The sequence below is a fragment of the Acomys minous genome, assembly GCF_964271855.1.
Source record: "Acomys minous genome assembly, chromosome: 9".
NCBI classification, from domain to species: Eukaryota; Metazoa; Chordata; class Mammalia; order Rodentia; family Muridae; genus Acomys; species Acomys minous.
In genome coordinates this window covers 111,713,762-111,738,439 of record NC_140490.1, presented here as the reverse complement: position 1 = coordinate 111,738,439, position 24,678 = coordinate 111,713,762, and the positions used below count along the sequence as shown (strand labels likewise).

The following is a 24,678-nucleotide window of genomic DNA, read 5'->3' as shown; positions in this document are numbered from 1 at the left end:
ACCGATCCCAGTCTCTCAGCACGATCAAATGTGGCAGCACACACCATAAGGGAGGAGGAACCATAACGAGCAATTTACCTGTTCCTGGCCTGCTCTCTGGAAGCCTCCAAGAGGCAAAAACTGTTTAAAACGGTTATCTTAAAAGACCTTTAGTAGTGCTAATTAGGGGCTGCACTAATTTGAGGCTGTTTACAGTGAAATTACTCTTAATACTACTAAACGTTACTTAAGTCTTTCTAGCAGCAAAAAGGCACAAAGTTGCTGAAAGCAGACATGCTCATATCATCAGATAAGTTTTCCCATCTGTTTAGAAAGGAACCCAAGTTCCTTCTTATTTAAAACGGCATTTAGTTAAAATGAAATTGGGTTATGTTTCGCAACGCAGATGTCGCTCATAAAGAAGTGTTAAGTGACTTTAATGAATGGAAAATCTGCATCTACTGTTGCCTCTCATCAGTCGGTCTTGAGTGGGTTGCTCAATGAAGCAAAAGCATGCTCCATTATCAAACTCCCTGGAACCTTACTGCACAAGACGTAAAGTGCAACGAGGGACCCCGCCTTTTCTCCAGTGTGGCAAGAAGGCCACCGGAGCGGAGGTTTAGGGAACACCGCGACACTCTCTGCAAAGGCGGGTGCGGTCTGCAGAGCGCGGCACAGCCTCTTCAGGGGCTGTCACAGGAAAACCCCAAGCCTTGCCTTAACCGCCCCGGGCGACAAAGCGCCAGGTCTTCACACACACCCCCGGGGCGGGGGCTTCCGGCGAGCCCAGCGGTCGCCCTGTCAAACTTCGGGAGGGGCAGACACTCGGGACCCAGAACGCCGAGCCGCCCCCGCCCCCATCCCAGGTCCCCGCTGGGCTTTGTGCCGCTGCAGACGCACCTACCGTGGGCCCCAAAACACGCCACCCCCGCCAGCCTTGCCAATCTCCCTTCCTAAAAAGGGACAAAGGAGCAGGAGAGGAACTCGCGGCGCGGGGTGCCCCGGGCGGGAGTGCCCACAGCCCGAGCTCGGAACATGGGACTGAGGGAGAGGACAGCCACCCCCACTCCCCACAAAGGCACGACTCCGCTGCCCCCCAACTCCGGACAAGAGCCACTCACCGATGCGGAGCCCCTGAGGCGGCAGCTCGCAGGGAGCAGGCTTCCGCGGGAGGGATCACGGCGACGCCGGGGTCCCGGGCCCTAGCGTCCGGTGGGACCCCCCAACTTCTCTCGGTCGCGGTCGCCGGCGGCAACTGCGAGGCAGCCCCGGCGGAGGGCACCGTCTAGCCGCGGCCGGGGCTCGGCCCCGAGCGGCGAGGGAACTCCGAGCCCTCGGCCCGAGGGCCAGGGCGGACCCCGTTCCTTCCCTGCCGCTGCCGCCCTCGGCGGCGGCCAAGTCGAACGCCGCTGCCGCTCGGGCTGCTGCCGCTACCACCGCCGCCCAGCTGGGAGCGCGTCGCAGCCGAATGCTGTCATCCGCCTTGACACCGCCTCTCTGGGGCGCCACGAGCCGCCACGAGCCTTCACACTCCAGGGCCCGCCCCCTCTCCCAACCACGCCCCCAGCCCGGGCGTCAAGCCACACCCCCTTCCCGTCACGTGACGCTGCAGCGAGCCGGCCTCCGGGTTCTTCTGCGGGCCCAGGGCGCGGGCGGCACCGCGAGCTCCTGGCAGTTTCCTCTGCTCTCTGCGGGGTCCCCTCCGGGCATCCTGGGGTGCAGGGCCCGCGCGCCCTTGTCCTCTGAGGGGAGGCCATGTGCAGGGTCGGACCCCAGGCCTGCACCATCTCAGGAGGCCTGGTAGCGCCCTCAGGGCAGGACCCGCCTCCCTACCTCCGGCTGGTGCCTGATCCTGCCCAACCGGCCTGGGGGGCGAGGGAGGGAGAAGGGGAGGGGGGCTCCGAGTAGAAATCCTGGGTTGAATGCCTAAGGGAAGCGAATAGGGTGAAAGAGGGAGGGAGGGAGGGAGGGAGGGAGGAACGGGGGAGGATACAGTGGTGGGATAACAATTTAGTTGTAATCTGAATAAATAAATTAAATAAAAATTAAAAAAGAAAGAAAGAAAGGCGGTCAGGAACTGCTGCTTTCTATTTTCAACAGAACGGTCCCTGTGGTGTCTCATTTGCTGTTTGCCTCACAGGGGGTTTGAAACGTGGATTTCAGTCATGCTGGGATGAAAATAGCCTAGCGGGCTTTTTTTTTTTTTTTTTTTTTTACACTTGTTCCTACTCATGCTGGGGATCCTCCTGCCAGGTTTTATAGTCATTAAGTTTTACAGTGAGGTTGGTGACAGTTTAAACAAATACGTGGCAGTGCCTCCCAATTCTTTATTAAGTACCTCAACTCTTACACTTAATTTCTGGGTTTTTTTTACCCATGACCCCATCCCCCATCCTCATCCTGTTGACGAGCAAAACGGGTAGAACTCATCACCGGAAGAAAGCAAATTACAGTACAGAAGAACAGAAAAAAGGCAAGTTAACAATACAGAAAGAGGACACTGAGCCGCCTCTAACAAGGCAGTTTTCTGTGATAAAAATTTTTAAAATTACTTACTTCTACTCCGGAACTACGATTTTTTTTTTTAAACACAATTCACATTACATTTTCCTGACAGGAAATCAGATGACATTCGGATCATCTGGATACTTCAAAACAAATAAGCCACAGAGTTTTGCCTGTTACTGGTGTATTTCATAGCAGCTTTAAAGGATTGCAGACTTGGCCATTATGTTGCCCAAGGAAAAAGCAATTTACCGCCCCAGTTAAATAAATTATGCCAGCCACTGATCTTTAAGGCAGGTCTGAATCAGATATGCTAACATTTGAAGAACAATTAAATTTTTGTCTGAAGGGCTGGTCCAGGTGGGGGGAAGATTCTGCCATGTTCAGTTCACAAACATGAGACGTCCTGTTTGTACTTCCCATAAACACAAGGGAAATTATTATGTGAAGCTGGTAACCTTGCAGTTTGTCAGCAGATCCAAATTTGTCACCTAATTCTGAAGCAATTTTTTTTCAGGCTAACTGAAAACCTAATTTCTTTTTCTTTTTCTTTTCCTTTCTTTTTTCTTTCTTCTTCTTCTTTTTTTTTAATGAATTCGGGTTTTAATGGAATTTAATAGATAAGAATGCACAGTATCTAAACCAAGCAAAAATTAGTTTGTGGGAGGCAGGAGAGATGAGGTCAGCAGTTAAGAGCCTGGTTGCCCAGCACCTACATGGTGGTGGCTCACACACACCCTTCAGCTCCAGGGGATCCCAGCATGTACGTGCAAGCAAAACACTCATACACATAAAATAAATATCTTTTAAAAATTATTTTGTGACTAGCTGGGCATGGTAGCTCCATGTCTATATAGAGTTCAAAGCCAGACCATTCTACGTAGCAAGTTCCAGAACTACATAGACTCATAGAGAGACCCTGTATTTAAAAATAAATAAAATCAGAGTTAAAGTGTGTCTCCTGCTGTTATCTAAATTGCATTACTCACTGGGAGCCACAGTCAATTATATCTAAACAATGTTCCTAAAATATTAGATAACAAGAAAAATACACCCCATCTCAGCTGCTTCCTCTGTGCTTCGCTTTTACTCTGAGAGTTGAAACTGGAGATTACAACAAATGAGGCAAATTGCTTTGCCTAATTCTCTCCTGCCTCAGCCCCAATTCCTTCAATTGGCCTTTGAAAAATCTTAGCCAGTGGGAAGCGGGGTATGAGAAATAAGGAGACCTACATTAAAGGGCGAGCTAATTAGATATGTGTCTAGATAAATTACTCGGCATTTCCAATTCTGATAAGTGTTGCACTACATACTCATTAAGGAACGATAACGTTTTTAACCCCGTAGATAATGCTCATATGAGAAACAGGCCACCAGTATACTAAGGAGTTTACAGACTACTGTAGCTTTTTAGCTTCACTTAAAAAAAAAAAAAAAAAGGTCTGGGCTATCCAGAGTTTACTTACACACTGACTAAAGCTAATGGTCTGAGTTCAGTCACTGGGACCTACCAGGGGAGAATCAACTCCCACAAGTTGTCTTACATACCCAAACACACACACATGTGCACAGTCACACCCAATAAACGTGATCGGTTTGTTTTTTTTTTTTTCTTTTTCTTTTTTTAAGGCTGGAGATGTGACTTAATGGTTAAGAGTACTTGGTGCTCTTCCAGAGGAGCAGAGTGCAGTTCCCAGCACCCATATGGGATAGCTCCCAGCTGCCTACAACTCCATCCTCAGGAGATCAGAGGCCCACTTCTGGACTCCCTGGGTACCTGTACTCACATGCATATACCCACACACACACAAAAAAAAAACTGAAATGAAATCTGTTTTTTTTTTAATTGAATGCAGGTAATTAAAAGTAAAGAGGACATAAAAATACAAAGGACTTTTAATAACACTGAAAAGAAAATAAAAGTAAAGAGGTTATAAGAAAGCAAACATAAATACCATCTTTCAAACACTTCTATATATCAATGGTGATATTTGACATGAAAAACTAGTGGCTTTGTCATATATCACAGCTGACTAGAACAAACTATCCTACGTTGGCAAACAAGGCACAGGTTTGTAATCTTAGCTACTCAGAAGGCTGAGTTGGGAGGATTGAAAGTTCAAAACCAGCCACGTCATATTTTTTGTCAGCTTGCCACAAATCTAGGCATACCTGGGAAAAGAGTCAATTAGGGAATCATTTCCATCAAACTGGCCAATGGACTTGACCTAGGAGGGCCCAGCCCACTGTAGGAGGTGCTATCCCTAAGCAGATCTGCCTGGCTTGTACCTTTAATCCCAGCACTCGGGAGGCAGAGGCAGGCGGATCGCTGTGAGTTCGAGGCCAGCCTGGTCTACAAAGTGAGTCCAGGACAACCAAGACTACACAGCGAGACCCTGTCTCGAAAAACCAAAAAAAAAAAAAAAAAAAGAAAGAAAGAAAGAAAGAAAGAAAGAAAGAAAAGTAGTTGAAGGTGAGCCTGGAGAGAGCCAGTTAGCAACACTCCTTCCTTGGTTCCTGCCTCTAGCTTCCTGCCTTGATTTCCTGCCTTAGATTCCCTTAATAATGGGCTCCGAGCAGTAAGCCAAATGAGTACACTTTTTCATCCCCAAGTTGTTTGGGGTTGGTTGGTTGGTTTAGTTGGAGTTTTATCACAGCAACAGAGAGCAAATTAGAACAGAAATTGGTACCAGGAGTATGAGGTGTTACTGTAATTAATCTGAGCATGTTGTTCTTAGGAAGACTGTAGAAGGATTTTGGAACTTTGGGCTAAAAATTGTTGGTGAGTGATCAGAGCTTAATAAACTGTTATGGGGGCCAAGAGCACTCGGGACGCAGAGGCAGGTTGATCTCTGCCAGTTCGAGGGCAGGCTGGTCTACAGAGCAAGTCCAGGACAGCCAGGTCTACACAGCGAAACCCTGTCCCAAGGGGGAAAATGTTGAGAGAGGCACAGCCAATGGAGACCTGGCTTGAGAAGTTTCAGAAGCAAAGACTATCAGGGCCATTCGTGCCTTTGCTGTTGTTTGTCTGTTGTGTGTTGTTGTTTTATTGCTTGGTTTTTTTGTTTGTTTTTTGTTTTTCGAGACAGGGTTTCTCCGTGTAGCCTTGGCTGTCCTAGACTCACTTTGTAGACCAGGCTGGCCTCGAACTCATAGCGATCCGCCTGCCTCTGCCTCTCGAGTGCTGGGATTAAAGGCGTTATTGTTTGTTTTTTAAGACAGGGTTTCACTGTGTAGCTCTGACTGTCCCGGAACTCACTCTGCAGAGCAGGCTGGCTCCAAACTCAGAGATTCGCCTGACTCTGCCTCCCAAATGCTGAGATTTCCTTGATATTTTACATGTATGAGTACTGAAGGCATGTGCCGCCACTGCCTAGCTCATGTCATATTTTGAATTAAAAATCTGTGAAAGTAAAATCTTTACTGGAATAATTGTTGCTGTAACATCAACTAGAGCTAAAAAAAAAAAAATCAGCTTTGACCAATGTTCCCTCCTCAAGACACCCCTAGACTGTGTTCTTGGCACAAAGGAAAAGCATTTGTCCCAGAGGGACAGAGGGCAGGGATGAGAAAGAAAGACTGGAGACAGAGGAAGAGGAAGGAGGGGGAAGGGGACAGAGGAGGAGGAGGAAAGGGGCAGGGCATGGGGTAAGAGGTATTTGTCCAGGGTCGGACGCCTGTCTCTGCATAGACTGGGGAGACAGAGGTGGCCCACAGGCAATTGGCGGTTTATAAAGGTGAAGGGGCAAACATCCTAGTAGAATGGGTGTTTAATTTTAATTGGGCATGTTAATTAGGTGAGCCAAACGGGGCTTTTAATTGCTGGACTTCAATACTTTGATAATTAGAACTTCGTAGTCAGTCTCAGAAGAAGGAATTGGCCAAATAAGGGAATAGACCTTGGTGGCTAGCTTTAGGAATGTAATCTAATGGGGTGTTTTTTGGTTTGGTTTGGTTTGGTTTAGTTTGGTTTGGTTTAGCAAGGCAAACAGAATTGGGGAGAAGGGCAAAGCCTGCCAGATCCATATTTGCCGTGCCTGGACTATACTATGCAGGTTAAATCTTCAGGGAAATATTTCCCTCCGAGGTAGCACACAGAAACTGTGGTCCATAGTGCACTGAGGATGCAGCTAAATTTGGCAATGAATGTCTTTTGTCAGCATGAAATTTGCAGGACAGAAGAGGTCATACAGTGTCTCCGAGAGTTGGGACTGTGGGAGGCCAAGAGAGGCCTTTTGTAAAAGAAACTTCTATTCTCCTGGCTCAGTTGTTGTCTGGGAGGCTTACTACCTCCTTCTGCTGGCCTAGGCCTGGTTCTGGAAGCTTCTAGCCTCTGTACAATCTAATCTAGGCCTAGAATGCGTTCAGCCTCTGAAACTTACTGCTTAATAAGCTCACCCTTTCTTGGTCTTACTGAGCTCTGGGCTGGCTGGTTCAACTCAGCTGTTCTGGCTCAAACTCTTCTCCCAGCTGATTCATTTAATCCGGCTTCTCTCTCAGATGGAATTGCTCTGCTCGGCCTCTAACTAACTCAGCAATCTGTTCTAACCTTCTGGCTTCTTCTAATTCTCTGGCTCGTTCCATCTTTACCTGAGTGTGTTCTCTCTCTCTCTCTCTCTCTCTCTCTCTCTCTCTCTCTCTCTCTCTCTCTCTCTCTCTCTGCAACCCATCTCTCTAACACTGTCCTAGTAAAACTGCCTGCTCTCTCTGAAAAACTGCCTCTTAAGTGGCTTCCCTTTCCTCTTTCTTCTCATGAGCTGGGCGTATCCTATTCTGTTAAATCTTTTCTGATTTGTCACCTTTTCTGCCACTCAATTAGACACCACTTTCAAACAACTAACTTTACTTTCTATTGGGGTTAGGCATGAACCACCACACGTGGACCTAAGCTTTTCTTTACTTGATTCTTGCTTTGTATCAGGCTGGGCTTGAACTCGGATCTGTTTGCCTGTCTCTTGGATTAAAGGAGTGTTTGTGTTCCTGCCAGATGACACAGACCTAGAAGGTCTTTGGATGTGATCTCTTGCCAGAGCAACCATGTTCTGAGTTAACATTCCTCTACAGCCGTTGGTGGAGGTAAAGGCTCAGCTGTAGTAGAAATCCTAGGCTTAAAACAGAAGGTGAAGGCTGGTACCACGTGGTACACTAACTACTATTTGATAACCTTGGTTCAAGCCTAAAAGTACACAGCATGCTTCTTTTTCTTTCTTTCTTTCTTTCTTTTTTTTTTTAAAAAAAGATTTTTTTCTCAAATGTATCCTGATTATGGTCTCCCCTCCCTTGACTCCTCCCCACTCACCTCTCATCCAGACTCACCCCCTCTGCCTCTCATTATTATAAGTGATAATAATAATAAAACATATTATAGTAAGATAAAACAGAAATGGACACATTGGAATCAGACAAAACAAATAGAGTGAAAAGTAGCCCAAGAGAAAACACAAGAAACAGAGACCCACCAGGCAGTGGTGGCGCACGCCTTTAATCCCAGTACTAGGGAGGCAAAGGCAGGTGGATCTCTGTGAGCTCGAGGCCAGCCTGGTCTACAGAGTGAGTTCCAGGACAGGCAGGGCTACCCAGAGAAACCCTGTCTCATAAAACCAAAAAACAGGAAAAAAAAAAAAAAAAGAATCAGCGACACACTCTTTACAGGGCTTCCGGATTTGTTCCCATCTGTTGCGAGAGGAAGCATCTCTGATGATGGCTGAAGAAGACCCTGATCTATGAAAATAGAAGAACACAACTAGGCATCATTCAATTGTTGTGCTGTTGTTGTTGTTGTTGAACAGTAGTAGTTGACTTTAGGTCTCTGGACTATCTAGTCTCGGGTTCTTAGTCTCCCAAGCAGTATCAGACGGGTTCCATCTCAAAAAGTTGGCCTTATGTTAAATCAGATATTGGTTGGTTACTCCCACAGACTTTGTGCCACCATGACACTAGCGTATCCTGCAGCCATAACACCATTGTAGATCAACTGGGTTGTGGGTGGCTTGGGGTTTGTGTTTCTCTTTTGGTAGCTTGCAGAGCACCTTTGTATACCAGATACCAGAAGCTAGCGGTGAAGGCTCTCTGTCTTCTCCATGTTTAGTGAGTTACGTAAGTGCTGTCTTTAGCAACAGGACTTTACTATCTGTTGGGGAGAGCAACCTGTAGTCTTGGCAACAGCCTGGGTTGTTTGGAGATTCTGATGGGACCCCTTTAGCCAAAACCTCAATTATATTTAACCCAATCGTAGTACTGGAAGCTTCATCTGGTGACAAGAGATGTTCAATTAGGGCTCTGCCTCCCCATCTCCCCATTGTTTGGCAATTTCATTTAGAGAGCTGTCTTAGTTAGGGTTTCTATTGCTATGAAGAAACACTGTGACCACAGTAACTCCTATAAAGGAAACGTTTAACTGGGGCTGACTTACATACACTTCAAAGGTTTGGTCTGTTGTCATGGCAGGAAGTGTGGCAGCATGCAGGCCCACATGGCGCTGGAAAAGACGCTGAGAGCTCTACATCTTGATCCACAGGCATCAGGAAGAGGCCAAGATTGAGCTCCGGAGACCTCAAAGTGACACGCCTCCTCTTACAAGGCCACACCTTCTAATCCTGCCAGTCGCATGAGCCTGTGGGGGTCATTTCATTCAAACCACCACAATAGCCTACATAAACATATATATATTTAGGAATCTCCTGTTGTATTGTATTTCAATACTACCCTTCAAATGGTCCCTAATTTTAACCATCTCTCCTTGTAGTTCCTCCTCCCATCCAACTCTTTCCTTCTCCTTCTCCACTTGATTCTCCTGGTCCAGTCCCCACCACGCCCAATCCATCCATACTATCCTATTTCCATTTCCTAGAAAGATCTGTCTCCCCTAGTCCCTTACTCTATACCTAACCTCTGTGGTTCTGTGGATTATAGCATGGTTATCATTGACGTAGCAGCTAATATCCACATATAAGGAAATACATACCATATTTCTCTTTCTGGGTCTGGGTTAACTCAGGATGATTTTCTTCTTCTTCTTCTTCTTCTTCTTCTTCTTCTTCTTCTTCTTCTTCTTCTTCTTCTTCTTCTTCTAGTTCCATCCATTGTGTTTACATTGTGTGGCTAGCGTTACTGTCTCGCCAGCAAGAACGACGCTGCACACACAAACAGGATCCTTCTGCAATAAAGCTTTAATGCATCTTGAGAGAGAGAGCATAAGCTTACAGCAAGTAAAATGGAGACCCCCAAACAGCAGAAACCCATCCCTTATATAGGAAACTGTCCTCCGCTTAGGATGTGTCAGTCCCTGATTGGCTGTTGCTCATCGGGCGAAATGACGCCACGGGAGAGGCAGAGCACAACAAGTGGAAAATCCCTTCGCACATGCGCAGATTAGTTGTTTGTCAGCATGGGACACAGGATGTCAGCGTCATCTTGTAATGGCGAATGTGAGCGCGGCTTCCCACAACATTGTGTTTGTGTACCACTTTTTACATTCTTCTCTCAAAGCGCATCTAGGTTGTTTCCAATTTCTGGATGTTCTGAATAGAGCAGCAGTGAACATGGTTAAGCAAGTGTCTCTGTGGTAGGATGAAGCTTCCTTTCAGTGTGTGCCCAAGAGTGGTGTAGCTGGCCTTGAGGTAGACCAATTCCCATCTTCCTCAGGAACTGCCACACTGATTTCCATAGTGTCTGTACGTGTTTGCACTCTCACCTGCAAGGCAAGAGTGTTCCCTTTGCTCTTAGCCATTCCGGTGTGCATAAGCTGAAATCTCTCAAAGTAGTTTTAATTTGTATTTCCCTGATGATTAAGGTTGTTGAATATTTAAAGTGTTTCTCCAGCCAGTTGAGCTTCTAGTCCTGAGAATTTTCTGTTTAGCTCTATACCCTCATTTTTAAACTGGGTTATTTATTTTCTTGATATCTAGTTTTTTGAGTTCTGTACATATTTTGGATATTAGCCCTCTATCAGATATGTATGTAGTTGGTAAAAATCTTCTTCCATTCTCTAGGCTGCTGTTCTGTCCAGATGACGGTGTCCTTTGCCATGCAGAAGCATCTCAGCCTCATGAGATCCCCTTTATGGTGATCTTAGTATCTGTGCTAATGGTGTTCTTTTCAGAAAGTCATTTCCTGTGCCAATAAGTTCAAGGCTATTTACCACTTTCCCATCCATCAGGTCAAAGTATCTGGTTTTATGTTGAGGTCTTTGATCCATTTGGAATTGAGTTTTGTGCAGGGTGATGTGTATGGATCTATTCGGATTCTTCTTCATGTAGCCATCCAGTTGGACCAACACCATTTGTTGAAGATGCTACCTTTCTTCCAGTGTATATTTCTGGTTTCTTATAAAAACTCAACTGTCTGTGGGTAGATTTATGTCTGGGCCTTTAATTTCATTCCATTGACCAACATGTAAAAAATTGTTGTGCCAATACCATGCTGTAGTATAACTTGAAATAAGGGGTGGTGATACTTATAGCAGTTTTTTATTATTCAGAATTGTTTTAGCTATCCTAGTTTTTGTTTTTGTTTCTTCGCTTGTTTCAATTTTTTCTGTCTCCATAGGAAGCTGAAGATTGTCCTTTCAAGATCAGTGAGGAATTATTTTGGAATGTTGACAGCAATTACACATACTCTGTAGATTGCTTTTGGTAACATGGCCAATTTTACTATTTTCCTCCTATTGATCAATGAGTATGGAAGGTCTTTCCATCTTCTGTTATCCTCTTCAGTGACTTAGAAGTTTTTTTTTTTTTTATCATACATGTTTTCAGTTGCTTGGTTAGAGTTACCCCAAGATATTTTGTTATATGAGGCTAGAGTGAGCAGTATTGTTTCCCTGATTTCCTTCTCAGTCTGTCATTGAATAGAAGAGGAATACTAATTTTTGTTAATTAATTTTGTACCCATATACTTTGCTGAAGATGTTTTGTTTATCAGCTATATGAGCTTCCCAGTGGAATTTTTAGGGTATGTATACTATCATATCATCTACAAATAATGATACTTTGACTTCTTCCATATATATATATATCTCCCCTTGATCTCCTATAGTTTCATATTGCTGTAGTTAAGTCTTCAAGTACTTTATTGAATAGATAGGAAGAGAGTGGACAACATTGCCTTAAAAAAAACACAACTTAAAAAAACTTATTTATGTATTTTTATGTATATAAGTGCTCTATTTGTGTGTAGTCCTACATGACAGAAGAGGGGATCAGACAGAAAAAGGCATCACATCTCATTATAGATGGTTGTGAGCCACCATGAGATTTCTGGAAACTAAACTCAGGCCCTCTGGAAGAGCAGCCAGTGCTCTTCATTGCTAAGCCATCTCTCCAGCCCTAAAGACAGCCTTGTCTTATTTCTGACTTTAGAGGAATTGCTTTGAGTTTCTCTCCACATAAGTTGATGTTGGCTAAGAGCTTGCTGTACTTTGACTTTATTATGTTGAGGTATGTCCCGTGTATTCCCTAACCCTGCAGGACTTTTATCATGAAGAGGTGTTAGATTTGTTGATGGCTTCTTCTGGTTTCTGTCTTTCGGGCTGTGTATAGGGTGGATTACATTTGTTGATTTACATATGTTGAGCCATCACTGCATCTCTGGAATGAAGCCAACTTGATCATGGTGAATGGTCCTTTTGATGTGCTCTTGAATTCAGCTGGCAAGTGATTTATTGAGTACTTTTACATTTATGTTCATAAGAGACATTGGTCTATAATTCACTTCTTTGCTGGGTCTTTATGTCTTTTGGGTATCAGGATAACTACAGCCTGATAAAATGAATTGGACAATGTTTCTTCTGTTTTTATTTTGTTGAATAATTTGAGGAGTATCAGCATTAACTCTTCTTTGAAAGTCTGGTAGAATTCTGCAATAAAATCATGTGGCCTTGGGCTTTTTTTGGTTGGGAGACACTCAGTGACTGCTGCTATTTCACTAGAGGCTACAGGTTTATTTAAATTGCTCATCCGATCTTGATTTTACTTTGGTAAATGGTATCTATTTTTTAAATTATTCATTTAGTTTAGATTTTCCAATTTTGTGGAGTACGGGTTTTTAAATTATTTCGTCATGAGTCTCTGAATTTCCTTGGTGTCTATTGTTATATCCTTCTTTTCACTTTTGGTTTTGCTAAGTTGGATATTTTCTTTCCACCTTTTATTTAATTTGGGTATTTTAGTATTATTGATTATCTCATAGAACCATCCTTTGTTGCATTGGTTCTTTGTTGTTGTTTTGTTTTGTTTTTTGAGACAGGGTTTCTCTGTGTTAGCCTTGGCTGTCCTGGACTCGCTTTGTAGACCAGGCTGGCCTTGAACTCACATCAATCTGCCTGCCTCTGCCTCCCAAGTACTGGGATTAAAGGCATGTGCTACCATACCTGGCAGGTCCATTTGGTTTATAACTTCAGTTTCTCCAGCATTTTTGTGTTTAGTTTTTGTCTTCATGCTCTATCTATTGGTGAGAGTGGAGTCGAATATTGAAGTCTCTACTATCAATATGTATGTATGTGATTTAAGCTATAATAGTGCTTTTTTCTTTTCTTTCTTTCTTTTTATTTTATTTTATTATTGTTGTTGTTTTTGTTGTTTTTCAATACAGGGTTTATCTATGTAGCCCCAGACATCCTGTTCTAGAATTCACTCCTGTAGACCATGCTGGCTTCAGACACTATTATAGCTCATATGCCTGAAATGCTAGCCCTTCAGAGGTGGGGTCAGGAGCGTCAGGAGTTCAAGACCAGCCTCATCTACACAACCAACTCAAGGCTAGTACAGGTTACCTAAGACCTTGTCTCAAGAAAACAGAAACAAACAAAAGGAACAGGCTAGTAGTGTATTAGGTCAGGGTTGGGGTAGGCTTCTCCAGAAAGAGACAACAGTAGCTGTAAGGCCAAGCATCATGTTGCCTGTCTGTAATCACAGCATTCGAAAGGCTGAGGCAGGAGGATTGAAAGCTAATGACCGCCCTGTGCTACACAGTGAGTTCAGGGATAGCTTGGACTGTACAATGCAACCCTGTCTTAGGAAGCACAATGAAACTTAGTATGTGATTTTGGTGAGCTTTTGATTTACATTGTTCAAAGGATTTAAAAGGTTGAATATATTTCAGCGTACTTATTTTATCTAAACAGCTCTTTGGTGAGTAAGATTTTAAGGGGGCTGTGAGGTTCACTATACCAGCTTACAAGCTCTAAAATCAAAACACAGGCCAAAAAAAGTTCAAAGGAATGCTCACTATCCATGGGTCACACGGAAGCGAAGACAGTTTTTGACTATAAACATGATTCATAATCTTGTTTGTGAGGTTTTTTTTTCCCCTCAGAAAAGCGATTATAGCCCCTTGCAAGCAGTTTGGAAATTCTTGGCAGGATACTAAAACAGACTGCTGGGTAAGCAGTTCTTTTCCCTTCTATGACCCTTTAATTTCCCTCTGTATTTTGATCTGATCTAAAAAAAAAAAAAAAAAGTCTTGCTTTCCACATGGCCTTCTGGGGGGACAGACACAAACGCTGCACTTCCAAGGGTTAGTTGTTATAACAATCTTTAAAAATAGTCTTCTCTTTGTCAGTGGTCTTCTCCTCTAGAGTCCACAAATAAGTAAATAACCTTAAACCTTGGCACCAAGTGGAGATAGGAGGGGGCAGTAAAATCCTATCTGAGAATTTAGAGGCACGGTCCAATTCTCACCCGAGTACCTGGATAAGGTCCCAGAGAACCTTAAGCTAATAATTATTGATTTTTGACTGATCACGTTCTTAGACGCCTGCAAAGAACCAGCAGTCCTCTCTGGAGGAACCTACTCTCATCTGAAGCCTTAAAAATATACTATCAATAAAACTCTGAGAAAAAATGACCTGCTCATATTTTAAGAGTAGTAAGTACAGAAGGAAGTAGGATAGTGTGCTGGCTGTCTTAATGTCATCTTGACACACGCTAAGAGTTACTGGAGAGGAGAGAGGCCCAACTGAGAAAATGCCTCAGTAAGATCAGGCTATAGGCAGACCTGTAAGGCATTTTCTTAATTAGTGATCAATGAGGGAGGGCCCAGACCATTGAGGGAGGGGCCACACCTGGGCTAGGGCTCCTTGGTTCTATAAGAAAGCAGGCTGAGCTTTTTTATAGAAACCAGTAAGGGCACTCCTCCATGGCCTCTGCATCAACTCCTGCCCCCAGGTTCCTGCCCTGTTTGAGTTCCTGCCCCAATTTCTTTTGATAATGACCCGTGATGTGGAAGTGTAAGATAGATAACCCTTTCCTCCCCACGTGGCTTTAGTCATGGTGTTCATCCCAGCAGTAGAAGCCCTAACTAAAAGAGATGCCATCAATAAGAAGTCATTCTAATGTAAGACGATGGTACTTTAAAGAACTCAAGATACTGAATTTATGGAGGACAAACTGTAAAATGACAATAATAAAGCATGAATGAAAGACAAGTGTGAAGGCCAGGAGTGGTGTTACACACCCTTACTCCAGCACTCGGGAGGCAGAGGCAGGTAGATCTCTGTGAGTTTGAGACCAGCCTGGTCTACTTCGTTCCTGACCAGCCAGGGATAAATAAATGAGACCCTGTCTTTAAAAATAGAAGGCATTATGTGGGGGGGAAAAAACAAATAAACTATAATGAGTGAAGACGTTCAGGACAGACAGAATGTTTTTCCTGTATGTGTGTGACCGTGTGTGTATGATGTGTATGCACATGTGTGTGCATGTACATGCTAGATGCGTTATAAAGGTCAGAGAACAGCCTCAGGTGTTATTCCTCAAGAGCCATCCACCTTGCTTTTTCAAGTGGTGTCCCTCAATGGCCCAAGGCTCAGGACTTTGTGTCAGCTGGCTGGCCACCGAGCCCCGGGGATCTGTTTGTCTCTGCTTTTCCAGAATTGGGATTATAATTGAACATATTTTTTATGTGGGTCCTGGGGATTGAATTCAAGTTCTCACGCTAATAAGACAAGCACTTCAGCAACTGAGCTATCTCCAAAGTCTGCTAAATAGAATTTAAGGTGTGTGTGTGTGTGTGTGTGTGTGTGCCCATATATATCCCATATAGATAATATTTTAAACTTCAAAAGAGAGGTGTAATAATCTATTTGACACAGGTGAAATACAAGCTGGAGGATGGGAGATGGAAATAAAGAAGTATCCCAGTGCAACAGAATAGTAAAATATTAAAAAAGAAAGATTTGCCGTGGTGGCACTTGACCAGGAAGCCAGGAGAGCCAGGAGTTCAAGGTCATTCTCAGTTAAACAGTAAATTAAAAGCCAGTTTGAGCTACCTAAGAACTTATACCACAAACAGAAGGCATGGGGCTAGAGAGATACCTCAGCTGCTCAGAGTGAGGACTGCTCTGCAGAGGCCACTGACCCCAGTCCCCAGCGCTCATACTGGGTGAGTCACAATCACCTGTAACTTCAGCTGCAGGTGACCCACCATCTCTGGCTTCTGAGGGCGCCTGCACTTGTGTGCACACATCTACACACATACTCTCTCTCTCTCTCTCTCTCTCTCTCTCTCTCTCTCTCTCTCTCTCTCTCACACACACACACACACACACATCATATACACAGATGGGTGAAGGAAGAAAGAGGGCTTTTTATTTTTAATTTAAAACCAACAGAACGACCTCTTTGTGACCATGATATGAAATATGTGTGAAAGAGAATCTAAGTGACAATTGAAGACATTGTGAGATTTAAAATAAATCTAATTATGGCTTTGGAAGAAGAGCAAAAAGACAATAAGCAGAAGCAGTTTTTGACAAGATAATGGCTGAGAACTTTTCAGGACTGATGATAGACTCCAACCCCCAGACTTAGGAAGCTCTCCAAATCCTCAGCAATTTGAGGAACAATAAATCAGCACTCAAGAGAGATGCACCACAGCGAAGCTGCAGAATACCAAAACCAAAAGGAAAGCCTTTAAAGTGGAAAGAAAAGATCATGTTCCGGCAGCAGCAATGGAAACCAGGAGACCGTGGGATGTGTTCAATTGGCTAAAAAGACTAGATGGTACAGTAAAGCATGTGTGCTACCCCAGGGCTTAGAGACAGAGTCACAAAGGCAGGAGGGTTTGTAAGGTGGAGGCTAGCCTGGGCTACATAGTGAGTTCGGGGTCAGTTGGGGTTTGTGGTGAGAACTTCTCCCAAAACAAAACAAAGGAAAACCTGTCAGTTTTAATTCTAAGACACCTTGAAAAGCTCTTTCAAGAATGAGGCTAGCTGAGTGTGATGGCAAAGGTCTATAATCCCAGGGATTTGTGAGAACGAGACAGGAGGATTATAAAGTCCAGGCCTGTCTAGGTTATATTGTGAGTTTAAGGTCAGCCTGGGCAACTTAGTGAAAGCCTGTTTCAAAAAATAATTAATACAGAGCTGTGGATGTAGCTCTACTGAGTGTACGACACTGGAGTCAAAGTAACAAAGCCCTAGGTTCCACCCCTAACACTGGAAACAAAAGACAAAAAACGAATATTGCAAAAATAAAAAAGTATTGTCAAAAAAGCAAAGACAGGCCCGGCGGTGGTGGCATACACCTTTAATCCCAGCAATCGGGAGGCAGAGGCAGGTGGATTGCTATGAGTTCGAGGCCAGCCTGGTCTACAAAGCTAATCCAGGACAGCCAAGGCTACACAAAGAAACCCTGTCTCGAAAAACAAAACAAACAAACAAAAACAAAACAAAAAGCAAAGGCAGAATTTGCAGCAAAGTTGCAAGTATGGGCATTAAAGAAAGATCTAAAGAAATTAATTTTTTAGTTAGAAAAAAATCCAAACAAAAGAGTAAATGGCCAGAGAATTGAGAATAATGAGCATTGGAAGTATTTTTAAAAAGAGTATTTTTAAAAGGCAGAGTTACCTTTCTCTTCCGGTCCCAGGCGCTGCGGGAGCCGGGGGTTGCTGTGCAGACATGACCAAGTCCAAGAACCACACCACACACAACCAGTCTTGCAAATGGCACAGAAATGGCATCAAGAAACCCGGTCGCAAAGATGTGAATCTCTGAAGGGGGTTGACCCCAAGTTCCTGAGGAACATGCGCTTTGCCAAGAAGCACAAGAAAGGCCTGAAGAAGACGCAGGCAAACAACGCGAAGGCAATGAGTGCCTGTGCAGAGGCCATTAAAGCCCTTGTGAAGCCTAAGCCTGTTATGCCCAAGATGCCAAAGGGCCCCAGGCGCAAACACAGCCAGCTCGCTTTCATCGCTCATCCCAAGCTTGGGAAGAGGATCTGAAACTACATGGGCAAGGGTTGTAGGCGCTACCAACCACAGCCCAAGGTTCAAACCAAGGCAGAGGCTGCAGCTCAGGCTCCTAAAGGTTCCCAGGCCCCTGTGAAAGCCCCATAGAAAAAGCTTCTGCCAATGTGAAGACAGATGGACAGTGTGACCAATGTGAAGACAGATGGACAGTGTGACACTCCTACCTACACACTATTTACAGGTGACCGGTGTCCTATGCTGTTTGTACAAATAAACCTGAGGTAAAACCTCTTAAAAATAAATAAATAATAAAAATAAATAAAAAGCCGGGGTTGTAGAGATGGCTCAGTGGTTAAAAGCACCAGCTCCCCCTTCCAGAGGGCCCCGTTTCCATTCTTAGCACCCATGCGATGGTTCACAACTTTCTATAAGTCCGGTCCCAGGAGATTTAACATGCTCTTCTGGCCTCTGAGGACATGAAACATTCATGGTACCCACATTTACATGCAGGCAAAACATTTATGCATATAAAAATAAATAAATCTTTTAAGATTTACAGATGTCTTTTTTTTTTATGTATATTGAGACATGGCCTTATTGTGTAGCTCTAGCTGGCCTGGAACTCTCTAGAACAGGCTGGCTTTGAACTCACAGAGATCCACTTATCTCTGTGTGTGCATATATATATATGCATATATATATGTGTGTGCATATATATATATATGGAGAGAGAGAGATTATATATATGTGTGTGTGTATATGTGTGTGTGTTGTACATATAGATAGATATGTATATTTATGTATAGAGGGGGCCTTAGGTATTCAAGCTGGCCTTGAACTCACCATTGGGAGAGATCGTGAACTTCTGACCCTCCAGTCTCCTGAGTGCGGCTATTACAAGCACTTAGGCGATGCTAAGGACAGAACCCAAAGCTTCTACTCCCTAATAATAAATAAATCAATAAATCTAACTCCCACCCCCAATATCTACAAAACTCTAAAAAGCATTCACTATATAAAACCATAATATTTTTTTATTGATTTAACAATAATTTCAAAAGAATAAAACACTGTGAAAGAAATACTTGATATCAGAAATATATCTAACCAGATTCCTGTTTCCCAGCTATTGTTAAACAGACCTCATCCAATTTCTCATCCATGCAGGTAAAAATTATAGTCTCTGGCTGTTCCCTTTTGAAGTAACTGTGCTGCTCCAACATTGTAAGTGTTTCTCTTCATAATGGCATTCTTATTTTAAATTTGCACAAGGTACCAGTGAAGATGATTTATTATACAGTCAGTAATTAGTACATATTTAGGAGCTGATGATATAAAGCTATGCAAATCAGAGTTATATGATTTTTTTTTCACGTAAGCATTAACGGTTCCCACCACAGAAGTCTAAAAATGAAAATTCATCATAACAAATTATATAATTGTGCATTCACGGCTTAAGAACAATTAAGTCTTATTGAAAAGCCCCGCCCACCCTTTCCGCCCACACAGCCTGTTCAAAATTAGGTGCTACGAGTTTTAGCAGCTTGTCTAATAATAGCTGGAGATCGAGGCCCAACATATAAGGATTGGCTCCTGAGTTTTAATTCAGTTCATAAAACATCCTAAACCTAAGCTCTAAGATGAACAAGAAGCCAAGTGTGGTTGCCTGTGTCTCTGACCTCAGCTCTCTAGAAGCAGATTCCTCAGGGTCACCTGAAGTTTAAAGTCAACCTTGTCCTCATAGCAAGTGCCAGGCCAGCCAAGGCTGCCCAGTCAGACTCTATCTCAAATAAGCAAAACCAACAGAACAAGTAAGAATCCATTTCTCTCAGATTATTACGTAGACGGCTTAGACATTCCCAGTTGCAAATGTGGTTTTCTTTCAGTTCTAGGGGTGGTATATATATATATATATATATATATATATATATATATATATATATATATATATATTCTTATTATATAATTGTGATTAAATGTTAGAATATCTCAAAAAATAAACATAGGAATACCATGACTCCTATATTTCCAAAGCTGTAATTAATTCTAGAGCAAAGAAACTGTACTTTGAATTTTTGGTGGGGGGACGGGGGTCTCACTATGTGGCCCTCACTGGTCTGGCCTCAAACTTACAGGCATTCATCCGCCTGCCTCTGCCTCCCAAGTGCTAAGACCAAAGGTATGCACCACCCCCCAGGCACCCTGATTTTTTTTTAGATTATATTTTTGTCCTTTGTATACAGATGTGCTAGCTGGATGTGTGTCTGTATACATGTGTGCAGTGCCTATGGAAGCCAGAAGAGAGGCTTGGAGCATCTGGAACTGGAGCCACAAGGGGTTGTGTGCTGTCATGTGGGTGCTGGGACTCCGACCCAGGTTCCCTGGCGGAGCGGCCAGTGTCCTTAGCTGCTGAGCCGTCTCTCCAGCCTCACTTTGCTTGCTTGCTTTTTTAATCAAAGCCTTACTTCTTTTTTGTATATTACATGTAGAGTTTTTTTTAAACTTTGCCTACTTCTTAACACATTATTAATAAACCATACCTATAATTTTTCTGCAGAGTGTCCAAATGACTTTTATTCTTCTCCTTTTGTTTGGCTTTCTTAGGCTTTGGTTTTTGAAGTAGGGATCTTAAGTAGCCCAGACAGGCCTCAGAATCAGCATGAAGTCAAGGGTGATCTTGGACTTCTGAGCCTCACACCTATATTTTTCAGAGAGCTAACACTATTGACATTTATCACCACAGGCAGTTGGTTTTTTCAGGGTTCACAGCCATGCTCAAGGCTTTGTGCATGCGGAGCAAGCACTCTGCTAATCGAGACATGTTCCTACCCCTCTATCCTGAATAGAAATTAAAAAGTATATGCTGCTTATATTCTAGTTCATGACCAAATATATCATACTATTTCAGTTAGTTTTGTCCAGTCTGTATTTATACAAACATATCGGCTTCCTGAGAAGTCTCGATTTTATAAGCCACACCGAATATAATTCTTTGAACCAAACAAGCTGTAATTTTTCCTAGTGCTGGCTTTACCCTCGTCACACACAGTCATCAGTCATCTGTGTTGTCCTCCCTTTGTTCTGAAATAAATGCAAGACTAGCAAGGAGCCTTGACTCTGTAAACCGCAAGGGACGTCTAAGCTCATTTCATTTAGGCTGTTCTGGAAGGTGCCTTGCATGCTTGCAAAATTGCCAGGGAGCAGCCATCTCCTCACCTCTTCCTTCCAGTGACACACCCTCCCTTGATGTCTTCTACCAGCTTCTTCTAACCCAGGAGCCCAGGGATGACAAGGTAGAGAAAGACAACTTTTATTAGGTTTTGTTTATTTATCTCAGAGGACACTGCACATATGTGGATAGGCAGGGACAACCTGGGAGAGTAGGCCTCTCCTCCCGGTGTGTGGGTCCCAGGGACTGAGGCAGGCTGTTAGGCCTACAGGCGAGCACCCTGACCCATTGCGCCCTCTCACTGGCCTGAGAACGACAACTGTATTTTCCAGTAGAGTCCCTCAACTGTATGCCTTCCAGGTTCACGCTTCTGTGTTGGGCTCTGTCAATGTCCGCCCCCCCCCTCTGTTTTCAGTCGGTCTCTGTGGGAGACCTCCTTTCACATGCACAGCCTTAGATGTCCAACTCCAGGCCTACAAAATACTTTCTAGAAATAGACTGTGGTTAATTACCACCCCAGTTTTAAAAACGTCATCCTCCTTTTGTTCCTTCCTGGGTCTTGTTTTCTTTTGTTTTCATGTGGCTATGTGTGCACCAGCTTGAGTTTATGGTCACTGTGTACACGTGGGTGCTTGCAGAGGTCAGAGAGTTAACTATCACCTGGACCTAGGCAGTCTGTGGGTCACCTCATGGTGATGCTGGGAACCGAACCTCTCTCAAGAGCGACCACTCTTATTGCATGAGCCATCTCTCCAGCCTCTGTCTTTTTTTGTTTTGTTTTTGAGATCTCATGTAACTCAGGCCAGCTTCAAACTCCCCCACTGTGTGGCTGAGGATGACCTTGAATTCCTAATAGGCTTGCCTCCACCCCCAAGTGCTGAGATTGCAGGGGTGGGCCACCATCCCCAGCTCAAAACTCTCCTTTTGAATGTCACCTCCTTTTTGGAGATCACAAACGCCTGGGACACTGGGTGATCGCGCAGTGTTACTAATTCCACTTTTGCAATTAGCCAGATCTTTGGCCAGACATTATTTGTGTCGAAACTGCTATCTTTACTTTCTTAAACTACTAAAGCATGCCATTTGAATATATCTAAACTAAGGGCAGAGAAAATTCTAGAGCAAAATGACCTTTACTAGTTAAAAGTAAGACAGGTACACCTGTGAGGTAAAAACAGAAAGATCACACCACAACTGATGCTACATGATTTGTTGAGACACTGGCAACTTCCAGGCCAGCCTTTGCTACATAATGAGACTCTATCTGGGGGCAGGGACAGAGACAAAAAATACTACAGGGCTGAAGACATAACTCTGTTTGTAGAGTACGTGAACAACAGGCAAGTGTTTGATTCCCAGCACCCCTTAACCAGAGCAGTACCCACCTGTAATACCAGCACTTGGGAGGTAGAGGCACTATTGCCATGATTAAAATAGATTTGTTAGACCTCTCAACTAAAGGCAATGTATGGAGGTTTATTAAGTTCTGATTCAAACAAACTGCTTTTCAGTCATGAATGGTAGCTCATACCTGTAGCCCTAGCACTCAGAAGACCAAGGCAGGAGGTTCACCTGGAGTTTGAGGTACACAGTGACCTGTAAGCTAACTACAGGTTAAAATGCTATTTCAGAAAATAAAAAAACAAAAGCAATTATAAAAAGGCGCTGATGGCCAATTGCGATGGTGTTCTCCTATAATCTCAGGACTCAGGAAGTGGAGGCAGGATGATCAAGAGTTCAAAGTCATCCTCCGCCACTCCATGAGTTTGAGAGCAGCCCGGGCTACATAAGACTTTGTCTCAAAAGAACAACATCAAAAGGAGGACATAGAAAGACACAGAAATAATCAGAAATATATAAATAATCAGGAAAAATTAATACTTGTTAGGAATTGGATGATATCAAGAAATCACTGTGACCTCAGTGTGCTGATAATCCACAGTTGCCTGTTGGTTTGTTGAGACAGGGTCTCATGTAGCCCAGAGTGGCCTCAAACTCACTAAGTGGCAGAAGATGACCTTGAACTACAGAGCTCCATCTACCAAGTGCTGCCTATCCAAGCATGTGCTGTGGATAAAACCTAGGGCCTCATGCGTGTTAGCTAACTAAGATATATCTCCAGCCTCCATGTGTGTGTGTTGTTCTTTCTTGGCTCCCTTACTGGGGATGGGTATATCAGTGTACTTCATTTTTTTTTTCTGTACATTGAGGTCCCATGAGAATAAACTATAATTGATGCATGTTATTTTTTACCCTTAGCCAAATAGAAAACTATAGAAATCATTGCCTCATTATCATGTTTATTTTAAAAAATAGACAACTGCAAACATTGCAAGAGAACTAAGGCAACTGAACATGCTAACATGTTCTAATTTATATAAGGAAATCTGCAAATGCAGAGTACTCTAGAGACTTGCAGAAACAGATGTACAGACCGTTTTGTTCACATGATTTGGCTGCAAATAGATTTTGAACAGATTCCAAATGCACAGCTGTCAAATTCATAAGAAGTAGCAAAAAAAGAAAAAAGAAAAAAGAAAAGAAAAAGAAAAGAAAAGAAAAAGAAAAAGAAAAAAGAAAGAAAGAAAGAAAAAGAAACCCAAAATCAAGTGGAAGCTTAGACTTCTTAAATAGTTGCTGTTGTTTGAAGAAAAAAAGTATTCGGTTAATGTTTATTTTTCCATTGCTAATATTTGACAAGAACTGTGCACTTTGATTTTATGCATAGATGTCCCTGGTGGGTGAGTGATAAAGTGCTAACTCAGCATCTGTTAGGAGTTAGCGTTATTAGGTCCAAAGAAAATCTTTTCAAAGAAACAAAGCAAAGCAAAACCTATCCATCACTATCATTAAGTTCATTAATGCAAATTTTTGAGATAGTGCTTCATTATGTAGCCTATGATATCCTCATATTCTCCCATACTCCTGCCTCAGCCCTGCAGATACGGGCTCTGATTATAGGCATGTGCCACCACACTCACGTGATAGATGATTGATTGACTGGCAGGCTATACTGTAAAGGAGTTAAACTCCCAGACAAGAGTTAAACATATCTTAGTTCTACCCTTCCCCTGGTACTTGCTAGTTATGTTACCTCACCCAAACTTCTTTCTCAAATAGAAAATCAAAGGTGTTTTTTCTCTCTTAAATATCTACTTCATATTGCTTAAGACACCATACGCCTTGATTAAAAAGTGTAGAGGAATGTTAATTCAGAACATGGCTGCTCTGGCAAGAGATCACATCCAAAGACCTTCTAGGTCTATGTGATCTGGCTGGAATGCAAACACGCCTTTAATCCAGGAGACAGAGGCAAACAGATCTGAGTTCAAGGCCAGCCTGGTATAGAGTATGAGGTAAAGAAAAGCTTAGATCCAGGCATGGTGGTACATGCCTTTAGTGCCAAACAAAAGCAAAATTAGTTTGTAGAAGAAAGCACCCATGTTTGAAAGTGATGTCTAACCGAATGCCAGAAAATCAGAGAAGATTTGACGGAATAGGATGCTCCTAACTCTCATGAGTAGAGAGAGGAAAGGGAAGCTACTTAAGAGGCAGTTTTTCAGAGAGAGCAGGCAGTTTTACCAGGATAGAGAGATGGGTTGCAGAGAGAGAGAAAACTCAGGTGAAGAAGGAATAGGCCAGAGAATTAGAAGAAGCCAGAAGATTAGAGCAGATTGCTGAGTTACTTCGAGGCCAAGCAGAGCAATTCCATCTGAGAGAGAAGCCAGATTAAATGAATGAGCTGGGAGAAGAGTGTGAGCCAGAACAGCTGAGTTGAACCAGCCAGCCCGGAGCTCAGAAAGAACAAGAAAGGGTGAGCTTATTAAGCAGTAAGTTTC

The 24,678-nt window shown here is 43.3% G+C and overlaps 1 protein-coding gene and 1 long non-coding RNA gene across 5 annotated transcripts in view; one reads left to right on the top strand and one right to left on the bottom strand.

Moving 5' to 3' along the window:
- Window positions 1-1,468, bottom strand: part of OSBPL8 (oxysterol binding protein like 8) — a 122,485-nt gene extending 121,017 nt beyond the window's left edge. For 3 of the 4 annotated variants that reach the window (XM_084797054.1, XM_084797056.1, XM_084797057.1), the window contains exon 1: window positions 1,101-1,467. The gene's annotated coding sequence lies outside the window, so the exon portion shown is untranslated. Of the gene's footprint in view, window positions 1-1,100 lie in introns of all 4 variants that reach the window. The other variant, XM_084797055.1, reaches the window with a different exon arrangement.
- Window positions 1,469-15,731: 14,263 nt separating this feature from the next.
- On the top strand, window positions 15,732-20,184 carry LOC311606064. The gene is made up of 4 exons (XR_014782180.1): window positions 15,732-15,864; window positions 17,349-17,911; window positions 18,838-18,894; window positions 19,888-20,184. It is a non-coding gene; the product is annotated as an uncharacterized lncRNA (long non-coding RNA).
- The last annotated feature ends 4,494 nt before the right edge of the window (window positions 20,185-24,678 follow it).